This window comes from Protopterus annectens, chromosome 14.part0 (genome assembly GCF_019279795.1).
Source record: "Protopterus annectens isolate FY-2018-M chromosome 14.part0, PAN1.0, whole genome shotgun sequence".
Lineage (NCBI taxonomy): Eukaryota > Metazoa > Chordata > Ceratodontiformes > Protopteridae > Protopterus > Protopterus annectens.
The window spans coordinates 172,567,370-172,591,219 of record NC_056748.1 but is presented as its reverse complement, the minus strand read 5'-3'; the positions used below and the strand labels follow the sequence as shown (position 1 = coordinate 172,591,219).

The window sequence follows — 23,850 nt, the reverse complement described above, 5'->3', positions numbered from 1 at the left end:
ACTCTTCCAATTGTTCACTAGTTCCATCCCAGAAAATGATATTGTCTGGGTATCACCCATAATAGCGGCAATATTGAAAAAGCTCTGATGGAAAAATGGTGTTGACCTCCCATTGTGTCAACACAATATTTGCAAAGACGGGCACACAACCGGTCCCCACCGCAACACCCTTTTTCTGTCCAAACAACTGACTGTTCTCTAAAATGATCTCCACAAGGGTCCTGAACATCAGGGTTCTAGAATGCTCAAACCCTGAATTTTTACAAAGAAAATCATTTCCAGCCCCTCGTAATGAGAAATGACTGTAAAAAGGTCTTCTATACCAATTGTAGCAAAAATCAATTGGTCAGAATATAGTTCCTTAGAAACTCTGGTTAAAAAAATCCCAAGAATCTTTCAATGTGTGTGTAAACTTGGCCAAAAATCCTTTCAGATGAAAATCTGAAAATTTAGCTATGGGGAAGGTTTTGGAGGCCTTGGTATCAACTACAGGTTGAAGTGGGGGATCCACAATGTTTTTATGAATTTTGGGAATACCAAAGATCATGGGTATATGAGGAAAACTAACACTCAAAAAAACTGAAATTCACTGACAGTAATCTGGTTATCTAAAAGTAAATCATTCAATATAACGTCAGTGTGTCTGCTTGCAATGTTCAATTTGTTCATGGATACCTCATCATAGTTATCAATATACAAAAATAACATCTTACTAGCATAGTAATGACTGTCCATAACAAAACGTCCTCCACCCTTATCGGGTTTCATAACCCTAACAGAATTGTTGTTAGCAATTTCATGTACTAACTTCATTTCGTCCTGAATCAAATTAGACACAAGGTTTGTCCTAGCTCTAAGTAGCTGTCTAATATCATTTGCACAAATCATTTTAAATAAATGTACAACTGGATGTAGAGATGGTGATGTAGAGATGGGCAGAAAGTGCTCTTACAACATGTGTTTTGTTGCCCTCCTCAAAATAATTTTCTCACAAACACTGAGGTCCAACAACACTTCAATTTTTGCTGCTCAAATTGGAACAAATGGGCTCACTGTGTAGTAATCTCCCAGCTACTTAAATTGTAAATCTTGACGTCCCCATATTCATTAACAACAATCTTCCATATATCATCATCATCACTGTGCATTACCATTTCCTCCCCATCCACACATACATCTAAATACACACACATTTCTAGTTTTTTTTTTACTATCTTTTATCTTATAACATCCATATTCTTATTCATATATAAAACAGACTCCTTCCACAACCATAATCTAATTTGCTTAATATATCTGCCAAAATCCATTTCTCCATTAAATAAAATTTCATTCATTCTTTCATTCCAAATAACCCATATGACATACATAATTTACTACCCTTCTCACATATTCTTTTTCTTATGAATATGATTATGTATGGATATTATACATAAGAAGGCTATGTCATTAATATTCTCAAAAAATTCTCTCCACATAAATTCCCAGAGTTTCGCCACTATTTTTTGTTGAGATGTAAACACACCCTTTCAATTTTTGCTTTATATATCATAGTCCCCTTTACTGGCAACTTAATCACTCTCCACAGAAAATCATGACACTATCTTGTTAAATCACTTTTTCCTTACTTTAATGGCTTTAATCAAGTATTCTGGTAAATTTTCCCATGGGCTGGCATAATATCATTTTATCATATTATACCACATCCTTCTATCTTTCTCTATATCAATTTTTATTTTCCATATATTTTTTCCTGATAATTATTAAATTTGTTTTCATTTACATATTCTTTTTCTTATTGTCATTATCACAGAGAACTGTTTGTACTTATATTTAAACAAACATTCTCACTATTAATTTCTCATTCTCTTCCTTTACTCATTATAATACTCTCTACAAACTTACAGCAGAACAAACAACTGATTTATCAACCCCAATCCCCCCTCGTCTTCACTCGTATACAACACATCTCTTCACTGGGTTTAACCTTGAACCGTGCTGTATATGAAAGAAAAAAAACTGCACAATTTCCTTTTCATATTTTTTCTGGAATCATATAAACATTTGACATACATGCTACTTTTCCCTGTTAATACAGAATTCACTGAATAAGCCTTTTTTCCCTGAATGTTAATCTATACTTCCTTCGCAGAAGACATTTTTCTTTTATCAAACCTTCCCACTGCATCATTTCTTCAGACTTTTGGCCCTAGCAAAAGACGCTTCATTAATTGAAAAATGCACACTCCCAATTTTCACCATATTACCTGAAACCTTAACTTCCATCTTTATTCAAGATTGTCTGCAAGTCAAAACTACTGGAATCACCAACTCCTTTTGCACTACATTATCTGGCATTTTTCATTTTAAAAGGTACTTCACTCACTACTGCATTCATTACCAATGCAAACAATATTTCACTCACTGGACATCCCCGAGTTACACTCATCCACTCATTCACTAACACTCACTATAGTACTCAGATATGCTGACATACACACATTCTCCTAGATTTAATACCTATTCCATACTATCCCACAAAGCATCATGTCCGACTGTATCAAGTGCCTTGCTAATATCTACCTCAAGTTTCATGCCCTCCCTTTTATAATAGGGGCCACAATTTCTCTCACAGCTGTTGGTGGTTATAGACACACTTATGTCTGCAAATTTTCCCTTGGTACTCTGCTGGTGCTGCACTGGTGAGTTCTCGTGATTGTCCCTCCCTGACAGGCGATATATTCAGTGCAGCTCCTGAGGTACCAACTCAGATCCTACCCACTACCCCTTCATATTTTTTGTCCCCTTCTCCTGTCCTCTATTTTACCTGGTCCTCCCTGTCATCTGCCCGTTTTCTGACCACATCAACTTATCTAGCATTATAGATGGACAATTCTCCCATCAGCTGGTCGATATGGATATCCTGAGGCAATGTAGCAATTGCTTTATGTACAATGATAACCCACTTCTAGTGCACACAAATTCATGATGCATCTATACCAAGAAACTAGAATCCAGGCTCTCTCGCTCACCAGGCTGTCAGCAAGCACACCTCACCTCCTGCACCTACCAATCCAACAACACAAACCTATATATGCAGAGGTCCTTACAAGAAGCTTACCTAAACATCAGAGACCTCCCAAACACAAACAAACACGCTTCATATAATACATCCCCTGCAGAACATTAGTACATATAATATATCACACACCAGTGTCTCACCAGCAAGACCCTATGCATAACACATCTTAGTCATAGGCGACTCATTTGTGAGACACGCAGATGTTCCTCTCACCAGGCTGAATAACGGAAAGGTCACGGTTAGCTGTCTGTCTGGTGCCAGGATCCACCACGTCACACACCCACTCAAGTCTCTCAACAACAGGCACTAATATGTCTCAATCATAGTCCATGTTGGTGTGAATGACTTAAGATGTACCTCCCTGGACCATTTGAAGAGACACATGACTAAGCTCTCGGACTGTGTGTCTCAGGCAGGCATGTCCCTAGCCTTAAGCAGCATTTTACCTTCGCCTGGGATGATACCACAGTACAAATAAAAAAAGTGACTGGCTTAAACAAATGGCTCAGTTTCTGGTGTCATTCAAAGCGGATCCAGTATCTGTCAGCCTGGGATGACATGGTCGACAGACCTCGATGCTTTGCCAGAAATGGTTATCTGTCATCCCTGGGATAACCTGGCTAAGGCTCTTGCCATCACCATACTGCCTTTTTAGGCAATATCAAAAGAACAAAATTCCCGACGTAAAAATACCCTCTAAAACAACCTCAAGGACCACCTCCATGAAACAAGACATCCACTCAGCCTACTTGGATCTACTTGAGATCAAGATACAACCCAACACCCTGGTTTTGGGTGATTTTAATTACCCGTCTATAGACTGGATAAATTATACGTGTTCTAACTCACTTGCCCAAAGGTTCCTAGACTTTGTTAACTCCAATGCCCTGGACCAGTTGGTTGATACAGACACAAGGGGCTCAAACATCTGGAACTCGTGCTCACCAACATGGGGGTGCACCACCCCCAGTGTGTGACCATCCCTTGTGAGATATGACCAGAAATCAGTCTCGCTAGAAGTAACTATAACACAAGACCCCCCCCCCCCCATTAGCAACAACTAGTCTAGAAAACTTCTAAGACCAATTACAACCTCTTGCGTGACAGCATAAAAGGCTTCATAGTCCCTCCCCCCACTGGGGACAGACACCTATGCTGGGTTATGCACCAATGCTTTATACAAGCACCTGTACAATTGTAATGACTCTGCTGTACCTGATAACCAAACCAAAGCAAGATCTTCAAGGAAAAACAAACCATAGGAGAAAGAAATTGTCTGAGCATAGGAAGGAGCGGTCTCAAAACTAGAAACACTCCCTCCTCAACTTAAACAAGCAAATAAGACTCCAAGTGAAGTCCTCCAAAGTTAACCATATATCCAAATTAGCTTCCCTAATGAAGCAGAACCACAAGGCATTATTTAGTTACATTCGTAACCTCAAAGTAAGGCCCAGGTATGTGCTGAACTCGTAGTTAATGGTACTGCATATATAGCAAACCTGCTGGATGACAGGTTCAGTGAAAACTTCACTCCCCTGTCCCCACCGCATATACTCCAAAGCATCCCTAACACCTATCCCCGCCTAGTTTGTCAGGAGGTGCAAGTCTTAAATGCCCTCTCCAAGGCCAAAAACGTAGCCTCTATGGGACCAGACAACATCCCGTTCTGTGTTCTACACAAGTTAAAACAGGAATTAACATTACCATTAAGCACACTTTTCAATCACAGCTAAGCACTGGCTTTTTCTGAATGGATTGGAAAAGAGCTACAGTCATCCCTTTGCACAAAGGAGGTGCATGCATGGACCCCGAGAACTAAAGACCCATTAGCCTGACCAACCTTACCTACAAGGCCATGGAACAAACCATCACGGACCTTATTAACAAAGATATAGGAAATCTCCAAATGCTCGACCCCACCCAGTCTGGCTTTATCAAGGGGAAATCATGCCTGTTAAACTTGGTGGATTTCTTCAAGACAGTCACCAAAGCCCTAGATGAGCAAATCTGTGCATACGGCCTACCTATACTTAGCCAAGGCCTCCGACACAATCCTCCACTCAGGCACATTTGAGAAACTCACCCAGCTGGGTATCGATCCATACATTGTCACGTGGGTTGCCTAACTAACAGAACTCAAATGGTCAAACTAGGGGACTCCACCTCATCCAGCAGACCCATAACCAGTGGTGTTCCACAAGGATTAGTTCTGGGACCCCTAATGAGTACAGACTAAAACTAAAGGACTGTGGCTGGCAAAGTTTGCTGAGGACTGCAAACTGGGAGTGATCATAGAAACCCCTAGCAACGTCAACATCCTGGAAGGTGGTCTTATGCAGACTAATGACTGGTGCAAAAATCATGGCTTTAAACCTAATGCAAAAAAATGCATCATCCCCTTTGGCAAGGGTGATGTTCCTGCAAACTACCGCATCAACAGCAATAACCTAAGCACACAGTCAGTTTTGAGAGATCTGGGCACACAGGTTGACAGCAATCTTGACCTTGATCACCATGTCTTCACGGTGGTAAGAAGGGCATTTTATATTGCTCATCTCATAAGTAAGGGTATTGCCTCAAGGGAAAAAAAAAAAAAAAAAGAGGTTATAACCCCCCTGTACTCTTCCCTCATCAGGCCAATAAAAGAGTACGGGTTCAGACGCCTAGGTAGTGAGACATTTCCCTGTGGTACATTTGACTGGGGACACATGGCTGAAATGACATTAAGCTGCAGAGAAATATGGCTGTTTGCAAATTCTCTGTGGGCAAAAAGAAGAATGTGTTGCCATGCCCACAACTTCAATAACCAAATGCACAAGGGGAAAACAATGTCCATGGTCCCCAAGGGAACATGAGACAGCAGGCAGTATGGCAAGCATCAACAGCAGGCTGGCCAGAGAGCATGTCAGTGGCAGTAAAATGCAATGCACAATGGGCACTGCCTTTATAATCGGTGTGTGTGGACCACTACCCCCTTCACTGTGTCTAGGAAACATTTAAACACATACTGGAGCTTAAATGTGACTACAGTAGCCTGCAGGATTTCCTCCATGCTGTAGCACACTACATGTTATAGTTACATGTACTGCACACTGAGCACAACACTCATTACTTCTTCTGCCACCATGCATTTGGTTATTAAAGCTGTAGGCATGGCAGTGTGTGCTTCTCTTTGCCTACAGGGAATTTGGAAATAGCTATATTTCTCTGCAGCTAAATGTCACTTCAACTATGTGTCCCCAGTCAAATGTATCACAGGGAAATGTCTCGCTGCCCAGGAGCCTGAACCCATCATCCTTCCTTCGGTATTATTCTAATCTGCGTTACTTAGTGTGATGGGTCTCCAATTTGTTTATGTTATTCTTCTCATCTTACTTCCACATAAACATTAATATCCCACTACATAACTCTTCATAAACAAAACCTTCCTTCAACCATTCATTCATTACATTTTTAAAGTATTCCTTGCCAAGCCATTAATTTCTTACACATTCCAAACCACATGCCATCTGGGCCGGATACTGAATCAACATTTACTTTCCTAGTATGTCATCCAATTCACGAATAGTAATTTATCAAATTCTTTCTTAACTCTAACTGGAAATTAACTTTACATTCTCCCTCATTTTCCATCTTTTTAATCATATACACATTTTCCACATGCTATACTACAACACACATACTTTGCTCGAGTTCATTTTACCTCTTCTGTTACATTTTTCATTTCCCTCAATATACTGTTACCCTCCTTTACTATTTTACTCAAATATGCAGATACCTCCTCTCTTGTAAAATAATCTGTGCCTAAACAGTAAGCCTTAAATTTTTTCATTTCCTTTATATATTTCTTATTCTTACTAGTGTGTTATTCTCTAAATTCTCTAATATGTTTCTATACAATTTTCCCATACTTCACTTTCTCTTCCTCCCAGACATCTTGCCAATAGAAAATAAAATCATTTTGTACCATTCAGACCAGCTTTTAGGAAAAAAGTTTTTCATGGTTATATGATCCTTTCGTAAGTGCCAATTCCATCCCATAAATTTCTCATTTATTCTTTTTATTCCCTTTCTTGTTTTAATATCCTTTTGTACCATTCAGTCGGGCAGCACAATGTCAGGGCACTTCTATGGACTAGGCTTGTAAAGGCTCCAAGACCATTAGCCTAGTACAAACCTATATATTACCTTTCTTCCATCACCTCCATCCATACCGCTAAATGGTCTGAATAACCCTTCACAACTTATGTGCTACCCCTAAGCCTTCCAATAACAGAAAATAATCAATTCCAGATCCAAGTACCCCCCATATGTCTATTGTCTTTTGTTCCACACAAGTAATTTACCACATTTTATCACCTCCTGTTTTTGTTTTGTTTTTTGCTTGTTTTTTTACAGCTTTCCCTTTTTTACATTTCCCCTTAAATCACAAGTCCAAAACAATTATAATTTTCACGTTAACCACCACAGCCTAAAAGCTGATGAAATATTCTCCTTCCTTGCTAGTCATATATGCATATAATACAAGAAATCTATAAAAAAGTGTTCTCGCCACCTCACATCCACAGCAGTTAACCTTCCTGTCCTTACCAATGTTGTATCTTTTTACAAATATTCCATCTTTTAGTTAGAAGACTTGGAGAGGTCTAGCACTATGAATAACTAGCTTTCCCCCAAAAAAATAAATAAATAAAATTAAAAAAAAAAAAGAGAACTAAATTACTGAAATTCTGCTTAAATATTCAGGTGCACTTATACTGACCTGTGTAGTGATACTATTTTATACTTTCCCGCTCTGTTCCATCCGAATGAATTTTGTAGTTTGTTGTGGGATCTTAGTCTTGTATTTTAAATTAGCAGTTGCAAGAAAACTGTGTTTCTGCATTATTGTGCACTTTTATTTCCACAAGTAGAATTACTTGTGAAAGCTATACGTTTGTATTTTAAACCCTGCTGGGACAAAGTTTTGTAGTTTAATTCACACAGTTGTGGCTTGGCTGAACAACGTACTACAACCAGATTTGTGACTTAATCATTTATTAATGCATTTTTCCATAAGCAGTGTTATTGGTAAATGTCTGCATAGTCTGGTGCCTTAAACTGTAGCAGAAGTTCAATAGTGAGATAATTGTCTCTGCTCCATTTTGCGTTTCAGTACTTATATTCTGCTCATTTACCTGTTTGCATCCCGTGTCAGTCCCATCCCCCACTAACACGTTATAAAGTTTCTGAATGAGCCCCAATATTGCCTTTATTTGACTGCTTGCCTCTGTAGCTAGCCTACTTGTTTCTTGAAAATTCCCTACCCTACCATTATTTTGTTTTATAAGGCTGTAACATGTAAAGCAGCCATGTCAATATCTTTTGCGCCAACAAGCTCAGAAAAGCTAGCTGGGCCTTGAATAGCAATGCCTACAGATTTAGTAAAATTCAGTACTGTATAAACATTAAAACTAGTAGAATTTAGCACTGTTTAGCATAAGCTGCCTTAATAAAGCACCCTTTATTATTTTGGAGAAAGCACACAGCCTTCTTACCTCAATAAATCACCCCCCTTGTAGCTCACAAACCAAATGACTGGACAGTACAGATATGCAATCTCCTAACTTCCTCTGTAGCTAGTTTGGTGGATATGGGCATCTTGAGACAATGTAGCAATCATCTCATGTTTACTGGTAACCACTTAATCTTTGAAGAATCAAGGGGTGTGTGAGAGGTGTAATTACACAATGACACTGGAGACTAAACTCTTGCACACAAGTCCATATCAGTTTGTCGAAACCAAACACACCACCTCACATGGCACACCACACACAGACTAGTGTATGCTGATGTAAAGCCATCTTCCTAAACAAATATCACCAAGACCACCCACTGTGAAATCTATGCCTAAGCAAACCCCAAAGGCACTCAGGAAAAACTCACCACATATACTGTTACTCTCAATGGAGCCCCAGACACTAAGCCCCTAAAGCAAGCAAACACACTTCCCCCACAGTTCGCAGCATAGGGGCTCCACTGCATGATATACTGAATCCAGTCTAACCAGGCTGAAGAACAACACCTGTTAGCTGCTTACCTGAAGCCAGGTTTTGTCAAATCACACATGCACTCGAGTCAATATGTGACAGGTACCAGTATGACTCCATCATTATTAGTCAGTTTCTGAATAAACTCCATAATAACCTATGAACAAAAGAGCTAATCACTGACTTTGTAGCTTATTTTTTTTCCACTGCCAGAAGTTTTTGGTGGTTATATACGTGTGTGCTATATATATATATACACATATATATATACACACACGTGTGTGTTACATATATATATATATATATATATATATATATATATATATATATATATATACACACACATATATATCTATATCTATATACATATATATATACATACATACACACACACACACACACACACACACACACACACACACACACACACATATATATATTACATACACACAGACATTTAGTACTGTTTAGCATAATCTGCCCTAATAAAGCACCCTTATTAGCCTACTTCAGAAAAGCAGATTAATAGCCTTCTAACCCCAGTGCACTACTCCCTTGTAGCTTAGAAATCAAAGAGCTAGACAGTATGCATATGCAATTTCTTAACTTATCTATAGCCAGCTTGGTGGACATAGGCATCTTGTTTACTGATAACCACTTTGTAAAGACGTAGACACAGCATGCAACAGGTACTTACAAAATGACACTGGAGGTTAAACTCTCACATACCCATGCACATCAGGTTGTCAAAAAACACTCCCATAACAACCACCTCATATAGCACACCAAACACACACACAGAATAATGTATGATGAGGCACTTAAAAGCAATCTTCCTAAACAAAGATCACCTAGACCACCTGTTGTCAAAGCTATGCCTCAGCAACCCAAAAGAACTCGGAAAAAAGATCACCTAACACAACACGTATTGCCACTATCAGTAGAACTCCAAACACTAAGCCCCTAAAGCAAGCAAAGTTGCTTATATGGTGCCAGGATTTGCCAAATCACACACATATGCACTCAAATCATCACACCACAGGTACCAGTATGATTCCATCACAGTCCATGTAGGTGTAAATGACCAGAGATACACCTCCTGGACTATATGAATGGAGACATTATGGAGATTTCAGAGTGTCTCTCAGGCTGCTATGAGCCTAGAATTAAGCAGCATACTGCCATCACAGAGTAAAAAATTATTTAAACAACTGGCTGTCTTTTTCATGTCATTCTAAGGGGATCCAATACTCGTTAGCATGGGAGGACATTATCAACAGATTATGTTGCCATGACAAGGATGGTCTGCACCATTCCTGTCTAGTCTTTTGAATACTGGCTAAAACTTTATCCATCCCCATAGTGCCTTTTTGAGGCAATGCCAAATTTACAAACCTACAGTCACAGTAAAGTCAATTCAACTGAACCTCAAGGTGTTACTACTGAATGCCAGAGGCCTCTATAAAACTATACTCCCTGCAAGCCCTCCTCACACTGGAGAATATATATACATATCTGTGCAGTTACCAAGACATGGTTTAAAGTGGCAGTGAGTATCCCAGCAGTGCAACGATTCAGTGCCTTCCACAGTTATAGACCAGTAGCTGCAGGGACTAACTAAAGGTGGAGGTGTCCCAATAGGGTCTATTTCACATCGAAAATGCCATTCAAACTCACTTTTGTGGGGGGGGCTAATTATATATACCAACTCCGAGATCGCACTAAAGGAAAGGGCAAATTTTCCGATCTTCACTGTACCGCAATCTCACAATAACAGTTCGTTGAATGGCATTTTTGATGTAAAATGCCGTTCGCTGAACTGAGCTTTCGTGGTTATAACAGACCCGTCCTAATATACATCAGAATAGCTCTAGAGTGGTTAGACAGGATGATTTGCTGTACTTCCTCAACACAGGTTCATAGGCGAGTACTATGCTAAGGGCCCTGGAGCCAACACAAGCCTAGCCCAAGAACATACCCAGTCGTCCTGTTGCTGGACATTAGTTCCTTGTACCCTTTTCAAGCAAAGCTGTTGAAATGATCCCCGGGGTGAATTTCCGTGGAGAACAAAGACAGTCTCATACCACACCATACCATATTCTAGCCAACTGTAAGTCACCTTCCGTCTTCAAAGAAGCTCAAAATACATACTTGGACCTACTGAAGACACTTAATATCTAACCTAACACCCTACTCATGGGAGACTAACTACACTTCTACAGATTGGGAATCCTTGACAGCCTCAAATCTACAGTCACAGAGATTCCTGGACTTCATAAATACAGACACCCTTGACCAAATACTGAATATGCCCAGTAGAAGCTCCAACATACTGGACCTTGTGCTCACAAATATGTGCACCCCCAATGTCTTGTCCTTCCTGGTAAGGTCCGAACATAAAGCTGTTACTTTAGAAAGTGTTTTCAAAAAAAAAAAAAAAAGCCGGTACAGCCATCATATCTACTGAAACTGGCTAAATAGATAAAGGTACATATAGGTTAAAACTGAGTGGAACAACATAAAACCCTAGCCCAAAAAAAACTAAAACTGTGCGACAGACTTCGTATAACTCAAGTCACAGTTATGCTTTTGTACAGTAATTTTCCTTCTGGTAACAGTAACAATTACACACACACACAAAATAGTAAAATATGCATATATATTTGTTTTCAGTGAGATAATCCAACTACAAATTTTAAAGACCGCTGTATGTGTGTGTGTATATGTGTATATATATATATATATATATATATATATATATATATATATATATGTATATATATATATATATATATATATATATATATATATATATATATGTATGCATATATATATGTATATATATTATTTATTTATTTATTTATATATATATATTTATTAGTACACATGTGTATGTGTGGGGGGGCACGCACATGTATAGATGTGGACATGCCCCTCCCACACATGTATATACAGGTGGGTATGCCCCCCCACATATGTGTATATATGTGCCTGCTCCACCCAACACACATGTATACATATGCATTTGTACAGACATATTACATTGAAACACATACATTTTATTACATATATATATATATATATATATATGTGTGTGTGTGATTACTAGATTAATGGTACAAGAGCCTTTACAAGCCTAGCCAATAATACCCCAGATATGACATATTATATCTTAATTCCCCAGATGTGTGATGGGGTAGTATCAAGGTAGTGGATCTTTGGGTGTTGGAGCCCTGAGACATTCTGCAGGATGTCTCTGTCCATAAGGGATACGGGCAGTACCCTGGGAGTGAATTTAAGGATCCCCATCAATTTATCCAAATTCTTTTTGAAAAGAGTGAGGGACATGCTTTGTTTTATGAAGACAGAAAGTTTATTCAATTATTCAATAGACGAGGTAGTCTTTTGGATATAAATCAGTCTCTCCAACAAGTTCTGTTCGTCACAAATAAGGTTCAGGTCCATGGAATGCATAACACTTTTATAGTTTTTTATTTTTTTGCAAATATGTAACATTTTTATCAGGGCTGCATCAGAAAATGCCTTGTAGGTCAGGCACAACTCCCCTCTCAATAAACAATATGAGATTAAGTAAAGGGATAGGGCCTTTAGTTGGTCTGCATAAGACGTGTGTCTTACGCTTTATAACTTTTTCATGAGAAACCTCTGGGGCTCCTCCAATTGGTGTAAGTGCCTGGTTAGGTACATGCAGAAGGGAGTATTGTACTCAATTATGGGCCTGATGAGGGCCAAGTACAGTGGCACTATGACTTCCTTTGATCTTGATGCCATAGCTTTACTTATAGGTTGCGCTACACAGAAAGAATCCTCACTCCTGTAACAAGCTGGTGGTCAAAGTTTAGGTTACTATCTGCATTCCTAGATTCCTCACCACTGGGTCAACTTTTAGGATGTGCTACCAATATTATAATTTGTTGGAATATCTGATTTACCAAAGGGTATGATTACGCATTTTTTAGCATTTAGTCTCAGACTACGGTTTTGACACCAGTCGTTTATCATTTTTAGGCCTGTCTGTAGGATGTCAGCATAATCTAAGGATTTACTGATTGCTCCCAGTTTACAGTCGTCTGCGAACTTGGTGAGCCAGAGGCCCCCAACGTTGGCCTTCACTTCAGAAATGTATACACCAAACAGAAGGGGTCAACACTGAGCTCTGCGGGACACCACTAGTAATAGGTTTCTTATTGGAAGTGGATTCAGCTATCTGGACAACATGTGTCTTGTCAGTGAGCCAGCTGGCTATCCATCCGACTATGTAAATGACTTTTATGCCTAACTCAGTTAATTTATCTATGATCCCTGAGTGGGGGATTGTGTCGAAAGCTTTGTCCATGTCTAGATAAAAGGTATGTACCATTTTACCCTCATCCATGGCCCTGGTGACTTTCTCGAAGAAGTCCGCCAAACTAAGCAGATAAGACCTCTCTTTTATTGATAAGGTCCATGATAATTCTCTCCATGGCCTTGTGGATAAGACTGGTCAAGCATATGGGTCTTTAGTTCCCTGGGCCAGTTGATGGGCCCTCCTTGTACCCAGGGACAACTGTTGCAGTCCTTAATTTCTCTGGGAAAAAGGCTGTTCAGAGGCTGTGACTTAACAGGGTTTCTAGTGGCCCTGACAAAATTTTAAGCTATTTAAGAAGCATCCTTGAATGATGTTGGGGCCCATGCCCATGGAGGCTGTGTTTTTGGCTTTAGTGAGTGCAGTAAGGATCTGTTCCCTCATAATGACTGGTAGGGGGAATGGCTGCAGGTATTTCTTTAGGGGTGGTGGGATGTGATTGGGGGGGGGGGGTTGAACTAAACTTGTCAGCCAACAGGTTTGCTACAGTTTCAGGCTGGGTGTAAGTGCCTCAATTCATAATTAACTCAGTACACTGCTGTGCATTTCCCTTGAGGTTATGAACATAATTAAAAAAGCCTTAAGGTAATCTTTTGCCTGGGAGGCTCTCTTTACTTCATAGTTTGCTTTAGCATATTTGACCATGTCTCTTGTTTGTTTAGACTGGCTGTCTTTTTGCACCGTTTTGTCTGTTCCTTCTTGGCTTTGGAGAGGATTTTTTTTTCCTTTTGTTGAAGAGCCTATTTATGCTAGGGGTCCACAAGGGTGGTTTACTTATGTCAATAATCATAGGTTTTACATAGACAGGTACTGTCTCCTCTCTGCAGTCTTGAATACAGTTGTACAGTGCTTCTGAGTACAACTCAGAGTAGGCCTCAGTGTCATCCCAGTTCACATGGACTTGGAAGTTAAATAAGCTGTCATTTAGTCTGAGGTAATTAGCCTTAGCAAAGTTCTTAACATGTTTGGAGTTTGATGGGGGTTGTAGGCTATTTCTACTACTAAAGAAGGTTATTTTGTAGTCAGATTTTACCAAGGAGGAGTTAATCACAAGAGGGAACAGCACCCCCCTCCCCATGCTCAGGAGTACGAGGTCTAGGTTATCTGTACCTCCAGTTGGGGAGCTAATTACTTGCTCCAGGGTGATCAAGCTAACAATGTCCAAAAACCTCTAAGCAAGTGAATTATGGGTTCAAAGTCAAAGTAAACTTTGTCATTTAGGACTACACAAGTGCAACCTAAATGAAATGCCGAGCATCAACTCACCAGAGTACATAGGAAGCAAGGATACCAAGAACAGTACAACATTTCAATTTAAAAAAGATGTTCAGTTCAAGACCACAGAAGGATAAATAAATCAATAATAACAGCAAAAGCACACAAGCTCCCCCCCCCCCGTCAGTCATAAGAAGACTACTGTACATAGCAGCATGACAGTGTAGGATTGCACATTAAGGTTGCGTGATGCACATGAACAAAGGAGAACAAACAGCTGGCAATTGCACATGAATAAGAAGATATAATGCCACATCAAAGAAAAAAAAAAGATATTGCACACTTTTCAGATGAGCAACGTATTGTGAATGATTACTGACTACATAATTGTTGGCTGGTATCAGAGTTTATAGTCTCAACACTGTTGGGTAGAAGCTGTTTAAGTATCTAGTGGTCCTCTAGCAGATATTCCGATATCTCTTGCCCAAAGACAGTTATGTAAACCAACCATGTGTAGGGTGAGCGGGGGTCACTAATTACTTTGGATGCTGTAGAAGTCTCCAAGTTTATGGAGGTGTAGCTGAAGTCACCCACAAGTATGGTGCTAAGCTGAATGTTATGAGATTCCGGTAAGTTTAGGTAAGAGGTGTTGTTTTCCAGACTCATGTTAACAGATCTGTAGCTAGCAAGAATATGATAAGTGGTCACACTTATGTTAGTTGGGCATGGAGCAGCTCAAGCAGGTCATGTTACTGGACCTGTCGAGCAGTGTACTTGTCCTTTACGAACACCAAGACACCTCCTCTCTTGTAGCCTTTGACAGCTGGGGTGCTTTCCATGGTTCTGAACCATGTTTCCATGTGCACATATGTCTGCGTTCTCAATGGTGATGAGTGTTTCCAGGGAGTACAGGTTTATATTTACACTTCTAGCACTGAATAGCAGTACCTTTAGGTAGTCGCGAGTGATTTCTGTTATGTTGGAAGGTTTTAACAATTTGGCACAGCCTAAAAAGGCACTATGGGGATTGATAATGTTTTTACCAGTATTCAGAAGCTAAGTGGTTACAAGTGCAAACCATCTCTAGTAAAGCATAGTGGTTTGTCGATCATGTTTCCCCAGGCTGACAGATATTGGATCCCCTTGTTGTGACACCAGAAACTAAGCCAACTGTTGAAATCAAATCATTTTTTGCTGGTACTGTAGCATCATCATCTGTTAAGGTAGGATGCTACTCAAGGTCAGATCCATGCTACCTGGGACACATATTCAGAGGGCACCGTGCCTCTCTTCATATACGACAGTGAGGTGTGTCTTAGGTCATTTATGCCCAAATGGACTATGACTGTGTTACACTGACACTTGTGGTTTAAAGACCTAAGTGTATGAGTGAACTCTGGCTCCAGGCAGACAGCTCACTATGATCCTCTCCTTGTTTAGCTTGGTAAGGGGGACATCAGTACGTCTTACATTGGTAACCCAATAACTAAAATGTTTAGCTGTGTGGTGTGTTGCCTTACGGGCTTGGAAGCAGGGCTACTACAATTTTCAGAGTTGTGCTTGTGGTGCTGTCTTTTTTAACTATGCACAGGGCCACTGAGAGATGCCTTTAGAAGGTCTTAGAGGTTTGAGTAGATTGCAAGTGAGTATCCTTCCATATGTGGGTCTGTGTTTTTGTTCCTTAGTGTTGGTAGTCAGTGTTTTGGGTGTAATGCTGACAACCTAGTTTGCATTTTTCATACATGTATGTGACAGCTTTGCCTACAATGACATTGTATATCTACATCTCTCACACACCATTTGTTTGTTCTTAAATTAAATGGCTGCCTGTGAACATTAGGCAATTATACTGCCTCAGGATGCCCATATCCACCAGGCCAGAAACAGAGATGACCAGGAAGTACCTATCCATTACACCAGATCCTTAATAGATGGGAAGGCGTAGGGGGAAAGTCACTTAAAGGTCTAAGTGAGAGTGTTTAGTAGTATACTATTAGATGACCTGCAGTGGTGCTGCCCTCTGCGCAAACTGGCAGCTGTTCAAGAAGCTATGAACAGTGGGAGACCACAGACAGTGTTTTCTATAGAAGATTTTAAACTGCAGAGGTTTGCTTATATTCACAGCATGGGTAACCACATTTGCGCACTGGCTTTTATACCACCAAGATGAAAGGCTTTTACACATTTAAGCCCTCAAGATAGTCAGATAAACACACAATGAGCCTTCCATCAGAAGTTATCAACTTGGATGGGTTGAATCAGTCCTCCCACCAAAGTACAGAAAACCCCTCAATGTAAAATGAGCTGGTTTTGAGCTGAAGTACAGCACCAAATGCTTTACAACAAAAGGCAGGATCAGGAATCCTTGGAAATAAATTCACAAACCCTGGGAAATGTTCATAAATACAGAAGTGTGTGCAAACGTTCAGAGAACTTCTACAAATACAGAAAAACTTTGCAAAACTTAGAAATAATTTGCCAACCTCAGGAAAACTTTTGCAAACTCAGAACAGCTTTTGCAACATTAAAGGGGGTTAGGAAATATTAGTATTGCTAAAACGATCTGTACAGTAACACAGATAGCATTTCTTTAACAAAGTGCAGGCTGAAAAACAGTTATAAATTCAACCAAATCAATAACTACAAACACATATTCACAGAAAGACAGATAAATTCATAAACACACAATCTTCGCAACTAATATAATTCAGGCTACGATTTTAGCCCTCATATTTAGCCTTGCTCCTCCTTGATTCACGATGGTCCCCATAAAGTCAGACTTGTTTACGGGAACATAATTTATTAAATACTTCACCTATGGAAAGATTCACCACCACTAACTATACAGGATCCAGTATATAAAGTCCTTCTTTTGTGAAATAAGTAAGTGCTCTTCTTTCAGATCTACTGCTATGATTTTGAGTGCCTGGAGGTTTAAAGGTATGTACACACACACACACACACACACACACACACACACACACACACACACACACAATGCCTCTCAACTGTCAAGAACTCTGCAGAATGCCATTAATTTTGTCTCTTATTTTTACCCTGTCCTTTAAAATACTTTTGTTTTTTTCTGCTAAATCATTGAGGTTTAGTCAGTTAACAATATCAAACTTTACATTTTCAGACATTTTAGTGCTCAAAAAATGCGCGATTATGTAAAACCTTGATCTATTAACATTTTAAATGAATTGTAGTAATATTTAAAAAGTGCCCCTGATTTGGGCCTTAGTCCCCTTTCTTCAATAGAGTTGAGAGGTTTGAACTCCTCACAATGTATCATCCATATACAACATAAACCCATATAAATTCTGACAATTTCTTCAGATGCATAATTGCTTTACAGACGTCTAACACACAAGCCTATCTACAGTAACATTTATAATAGCTATAAATATATAAAATGTTCAGAAAAAGAAATATTCTACAAAGAGACTTTGATAACTAGCAGGGTCAAAGGTTAAAAAACAAATGTGCACCAATTCAAATTCTACAATCAGCAGCATTTTGAAACGCAGTATAGTAGTGGGGAGTGTCACGTGTAGCAGTCTGGCCCACGATTATGGCATAGTCCTGGCTTGAAGCTAGTGCACTATTAATATTTAAGTTTAAGAGTAAAATTAGGCTTTTCAACGGTTAGCAAATTGACCCTTTTTCCAAACAGCAGTTAAAAAGGTGCCAGACACGTGTGAACAACAAATTTTCTCAACATGTACTAAACAAAGAGGACAAACGCTACAACAGGACCAATGTCATTTAGGGTTAGCACCTGTCCCTCTTAGGGCAGATGGCAAATGTCCTGCGATTTTATGACAAAATAATTCCTACGTTTTCTGTAATAGTTCCATTAACCTGTTATTTTGTATCATAAACTGCTAATATAAAACAAGAATTATATTTATACAGCATAAGCAGCTCAAATGCTACTAGAATAAGATTTTATTTTAGCAAAAAAGGGTGAAATTATATCCCCTGCACTAGTCATATGTAAGGTCTGTCCTGCAAAATCTCGCGTTTCTTCAAAAAACGTCTTACCTTGGGCATTTGAAAAGGTGGCAATCCTAATGCCAGTCCTTACTGTCAGCAGGCTACCAATCTAGCTAACTATGCCACGCTAATCCTGACCCACTACTATACTGCCTCATTCATATACCTCTACAAATATGTCAGCAGCCTTCCTACGTCCCTAATAGAAATTTCTTACCTCTTCTATGCAGCTATCCGACATTGTGCACAAAATTATGAGCTCGACGACCAAAGTCCCAAAAACACAATGTTCCGGGTAAGTTTAAGATGTAAGCTCGTCTGCGTATCTTAACAGCTCCACCTCCGTTCGAGAACGTACGGTGTGCTGTCTTTGGAATATTCGCGATGCATAGAAGAAGGGGAAAAAAACTGGCGAGCTCTCAGGTGTCTATCGACAGATACATTTTATAAACGTATCGGTGTTTTATTCACGAGCACGTTATTTATGTATGCATTTATTTATTTTGTTGACTGGGTAAAAAACTGGTATATCGAACCTTTTCAATCTGGAGTCACGAACGACATGGGTGCAGTAAAATAATTACAACACAATGCAAATTGTAGCTCACATTAAGCTGTAGCTGAGAAATTAAAATTATATAATAAAAACAGACAATATAAACGGAATAATTAAAACAAGAGTAGTAAGTACGCAATTGTCATAAGTGGGGTCAGGCATGCTCTTCATATTATACTGCGTGCATTTTTTTCTGAGCAGTGAACACCACATCAGTATGGCTTTTTTCAGGTCATATTTTGTGTGCAACTCTGTAAATGAAAGTCTCCAAAACAGATGCAACATTGCTAACCTAAAAACAAAATCTTTAATAGTTTTAGGGGGAACTGCTGAAAACTACTTTCATTTCCTCTCCTCTATTGAATGGTCATTCCTCTCACTCTTACCACTAGAAGCTGTTCTACAATTCAACTCCATCTTTCTCAACACTCTAAACTCTCTCGCTCATCCCAGAACTATAAGAGTTAAATCTTGGTGCGCTCCTTGGCTCACCAACTCTACTGGATCACCTATCCACTTCAGAGATTCTGCCTGGAAACTCTGGTGTCAAAGTAATTCTCTCTCACACTACCAAAAATACCGGGAACTCTGCAATGTGACCAAAAAAACAAAAATACCGGGAACTCTGCAATGTGGCCAAAAAACACATAAACACTGATAACAAGAACTTCTACCACAGAACTCGGAAAACCTAGAAAATTTTGGAATACTGTGAACCAAATTACCTACCCAGGTAATCCCTGTACTCCTAATCCTTGCCCTAATAACAGACCCCAAGAAACTGCATCCATCAGTGTCACTGCTCGACAGAGGCACAGCTAAATAATGGGCATAGTTTCTCCAAACTAAGGGGTGGCGTAAGCCACAAAACTATGGGCTAGGCTTATAAATGCCCTCGGGCAGATAGCCTAGTATGAACCTATGAACCATTGTCAATTCCTACTTCCATCAGCAAACTCATGTAAACCTCCAGTCTTACCAATCCCTCACCTCCCACCACCCTCTCACTGCAACAAAATCACTTCTCACTAAATCCTATTCCTACTAACTATATTAAAATTCTCCTTAAGCTTAAATCATGTACCCCATCTTCAGGTAACCTGCCATCTTTCTTCCTCAAGGTAGCTACTAACTCCGTCACATTTCCTGTTTCCATCCTTATAAATCACTCAGTTAGTAAATCCACAGTTCCATCAACCTATTGCCATACTCTCTCCCCTCTCCAAAATTCTTGAACACTGTGTTCATAAACAAGTCATGACCTATCTTACTCAAGAAAACGTGATCACCCCAACCCACACAGCTTCTGCCCCACCACAGCACCAGTACTGCTCTCATGTCCTTTACAAACTCTAGCTCCCAAACCAGAGACAATAACAAACTTGTATCTTGTCTCTTTCTAGACCTCTCCAAAGGCTTTGACACTGTCTCCCACACCATCCTACTCTCCAAACTATCTCAACTTAACCTCTCTTCAGCAACTATCTCTTGGTTTAACAGCGACCTCACTGACAGACACCTATCTGTCAAATGACTGTCCGCTCTCTCCCCCTTCCTCCCTATCAAAATGGGAGTACCACAAGGATCAGTTCTAGGTCCCCTTCTCTTTAACACCTTCACTAACCAACTTAATACATCCTTCCACAGTCACCTTATACAGTATGTGGATGACTGTACTATCATCTCCATTGCTGACATCCCCTCCGACCTACTATCCCTGACATAAGAGTCTTTCAGCCTCACAGAGTTCATAGCTTACTAACGGCCAGCTCATATGCAACCCAAAATGACTAAACTTGTATTCTTCCTCCCCAAATCCTTCTCTCATCTCAAATCCTCATTTGCCATCTCTTCCCTCAATAATACAATTATCAAATCAGAAACCCACAGTAAACTCCTTGGAGCAATCATAGATGATGAACTTAAATTTGACCTTCATGTAGTGCATTGTGTAAAGAAAACCCACCAAAAACTCGGCCTTCTGTCTAGAAACAAAAGGTTCCTCACACCTGACTCCAGAATCTCATTTGCTCAAGCATACCTTCTGCCTAACCTTTCCCTAACCTCCTCTATAGCTCCCAAAACCTAACAAACCTACAGACCTCACTACATTACAAACTAGAAACCACATACAATAAAGTGGCATGATTTGCTGCCAGTCTTCCTTCTAAACCCTATCACTGTCATGCTCTCAGGATACTAAACTGGCTAGAGTTTCCAGACCACCTCTTGCTTACTCAACTTCTCATAATCCACTCTATCCTAAATAAGCCCATATCCTGCCCTAACATCTCCACACAGTCTCCCTTTATACCCCCCTCGACTCCTCCGAAGCTCAGACCAATGTCTCTTATAGATAACATAAACCCAAAAAAACTATTGGCCAGAATCTATACAGCTATTTCCCTGCTCTGTCTTGGAACAAGCTTCACATGGCCCTCAGAAATATCACCCTGGTCCATGAATTTAAGAAAGCTCTCAAAAATCACCTTTCCGGTACTTGGATCTGTCACAATCCCCATCCCCCCTTCCCACCCCCTCACCTCATCTACATACCTCCCATAGCTCCACCTAACCCTTCCACTAACCTTTCTTTATTAAAATTACCATGTCTTATTACATGATATTCTCCTACTTCTATCCTCCTAGCACTTGTTACCTGCCACCTGCTTTCCATTTATAGCCTGGCTCTCATAATAAAATTCTATAGCTCCTGTAACCAAAAGGCAAACTCCCTTCAAGATAACAGTCCAACATGTGTTACTACAAGTTTTTTACAATTACCATCCCATTGTACTAAAGCCTCCATAATGTTTTGTAAATGTCTCTGTAACTGTTTTTTTTTTAGCTGTTGCATAATCATTTTGTACATTGAATTGTTTATAGCTGTTATATAATTTATGCTAATTTTGTAATGTGGAGCATTTCTCCCCGGGCCTCCACTGAAAAGGACAATAGCTCAGTCAGACTATCCTGGTCAACAAATGTCAAATAAATAAATACATAAATAAATTTATTAAGTGCTGGGGGGCAGCATTTTGAGAGATATGTCAATTTTTAAGTGATAGATGTTCAAAGGGTTTTTGTTAGCACTAAGAGCTTTTGAGTACAAAGTGGAATTTGCTTACTACAAAGTTAGGGATTCGCCAGCACCAGGAAAGCTACTACACTTAGTTTCATTTTTTCAAGTAATCCTTTTAGGCTGATTTGAAAGTTTATAAGTTTGGATAGTTTCCCAGATCATTTGGAAAGTTATTCCATGATGCATGCCCTATTCTGGAGAAAGCTTTTTCAACCGTGTCATTTTTAAATCTTGGATAAGCGAGAGTGATGGAGTTATCATCCTGAGTGTTTTTTAATAAGTAATCTACTTCTCTAGTAAGTAGTAGGTCTTTTTGTAGGGCAAAGTTATTATATGGACAAACAATAACTGAGATGCAATTATAGGAGGATATCTACAATTAGTAAATATACAGTCGTTTACAAAATGCATGACAAGTTGGCATATACAGTGAGGTTTAAAATGTCAGTTTACAAAATTTAAATTTACACATAGACGTTTGAGAGAAGAAGCGTGGGAAGTACGACATGTAAGCAGAGAGGAGGTGAGGAATATGTGAAGAGTATGCATATTTGTTAGGTGATGCAAAGAAAGATATAGTGAATTTGAGTCAGACCTAGAAGATAGTGAGCATGAGCTGGAATTTTGCTGGAGGAAAAATGTCAGTAATGTGAGTAGAGGCAGTAAAGGCAGCAGTAAGGAAAAAGGGTAGAAGACAGTAGAAGATGTATATTGAAAATTTGCTTTGTTGAAGTTTATAGCACACTGTAGGTGTGTACAGAGCCAAGTGTTTTTAAAGTGTTGTTTTTTAACAAGTTTTTGAATCTGGATAGATGTTTGTTGTTTAATGTCGGCAGGGTTATAATTCCAGATTACAGAGACATAATTTGAGTACAGAGACAGGCCAGCAGATTTGTGGGTTTTAGTTATAGTTAATAGCAGTGATCAAGTATGGTTCCACTACTGCTTGGAGTTCAAGATTGTTTTGTGGTTTGTAGATTATTTTATGAATAGTTGCTAAATGAGTGATAAAGAGATAGTGTGGAAGTTCTAGACAGCAATGGTAGGATTTTACAGATTAGCTAGTAGCAAATTTAGCTATCTTGTTATTGTATTGTTTAATTTTTGGAATAGAGGTTGCTAAGGCTTGGTGTAGATAGTGGCGCTAACTAATCATTGGTCAGATCTGGTCACCACTAAATGGGCTTCACCATTAGAACACATACCATCATACCCACAAATCTTGCTGCCTTTATGGACTTCTCTAAGGCAAACATCTTGCAAATAGCTGAATACATGTCACAATTTAAAAGCACCATCCAGTTCTCTTGATAAGCATCTAGCCAACCCTTTTTCATTTGAGAAGAACTTATGTGCTCATTACAATGTGTACATTGAGACATTGGTTCCAATCTACCACAAATGCAATGACAAATTTAGGAATAAATCCTTAGATAGTAGATAGATCTATGGTATAAATAAACTATACAATAAAATAAAAAAAAAAACATTCCTCTCACTTAGTTACAAACTGAAAACCTC

At 39.3% G+C, this 23,850-nt stretch overlaps 1 protein-coding gene across 1 annotated transcript in view; it reads right to left on the bottom strand.

Annotated features, from left to right (window-relative positions):
• The window catches only part of DCLRE1A (DNA cross-link repair 1A), a 1,235,225-nt gene that overhangs the window by 654,604 nt on the left and 556,771 nt on the right, over positions 1-23,850 (bottom strand). The window lies entirely within an intron of this gene.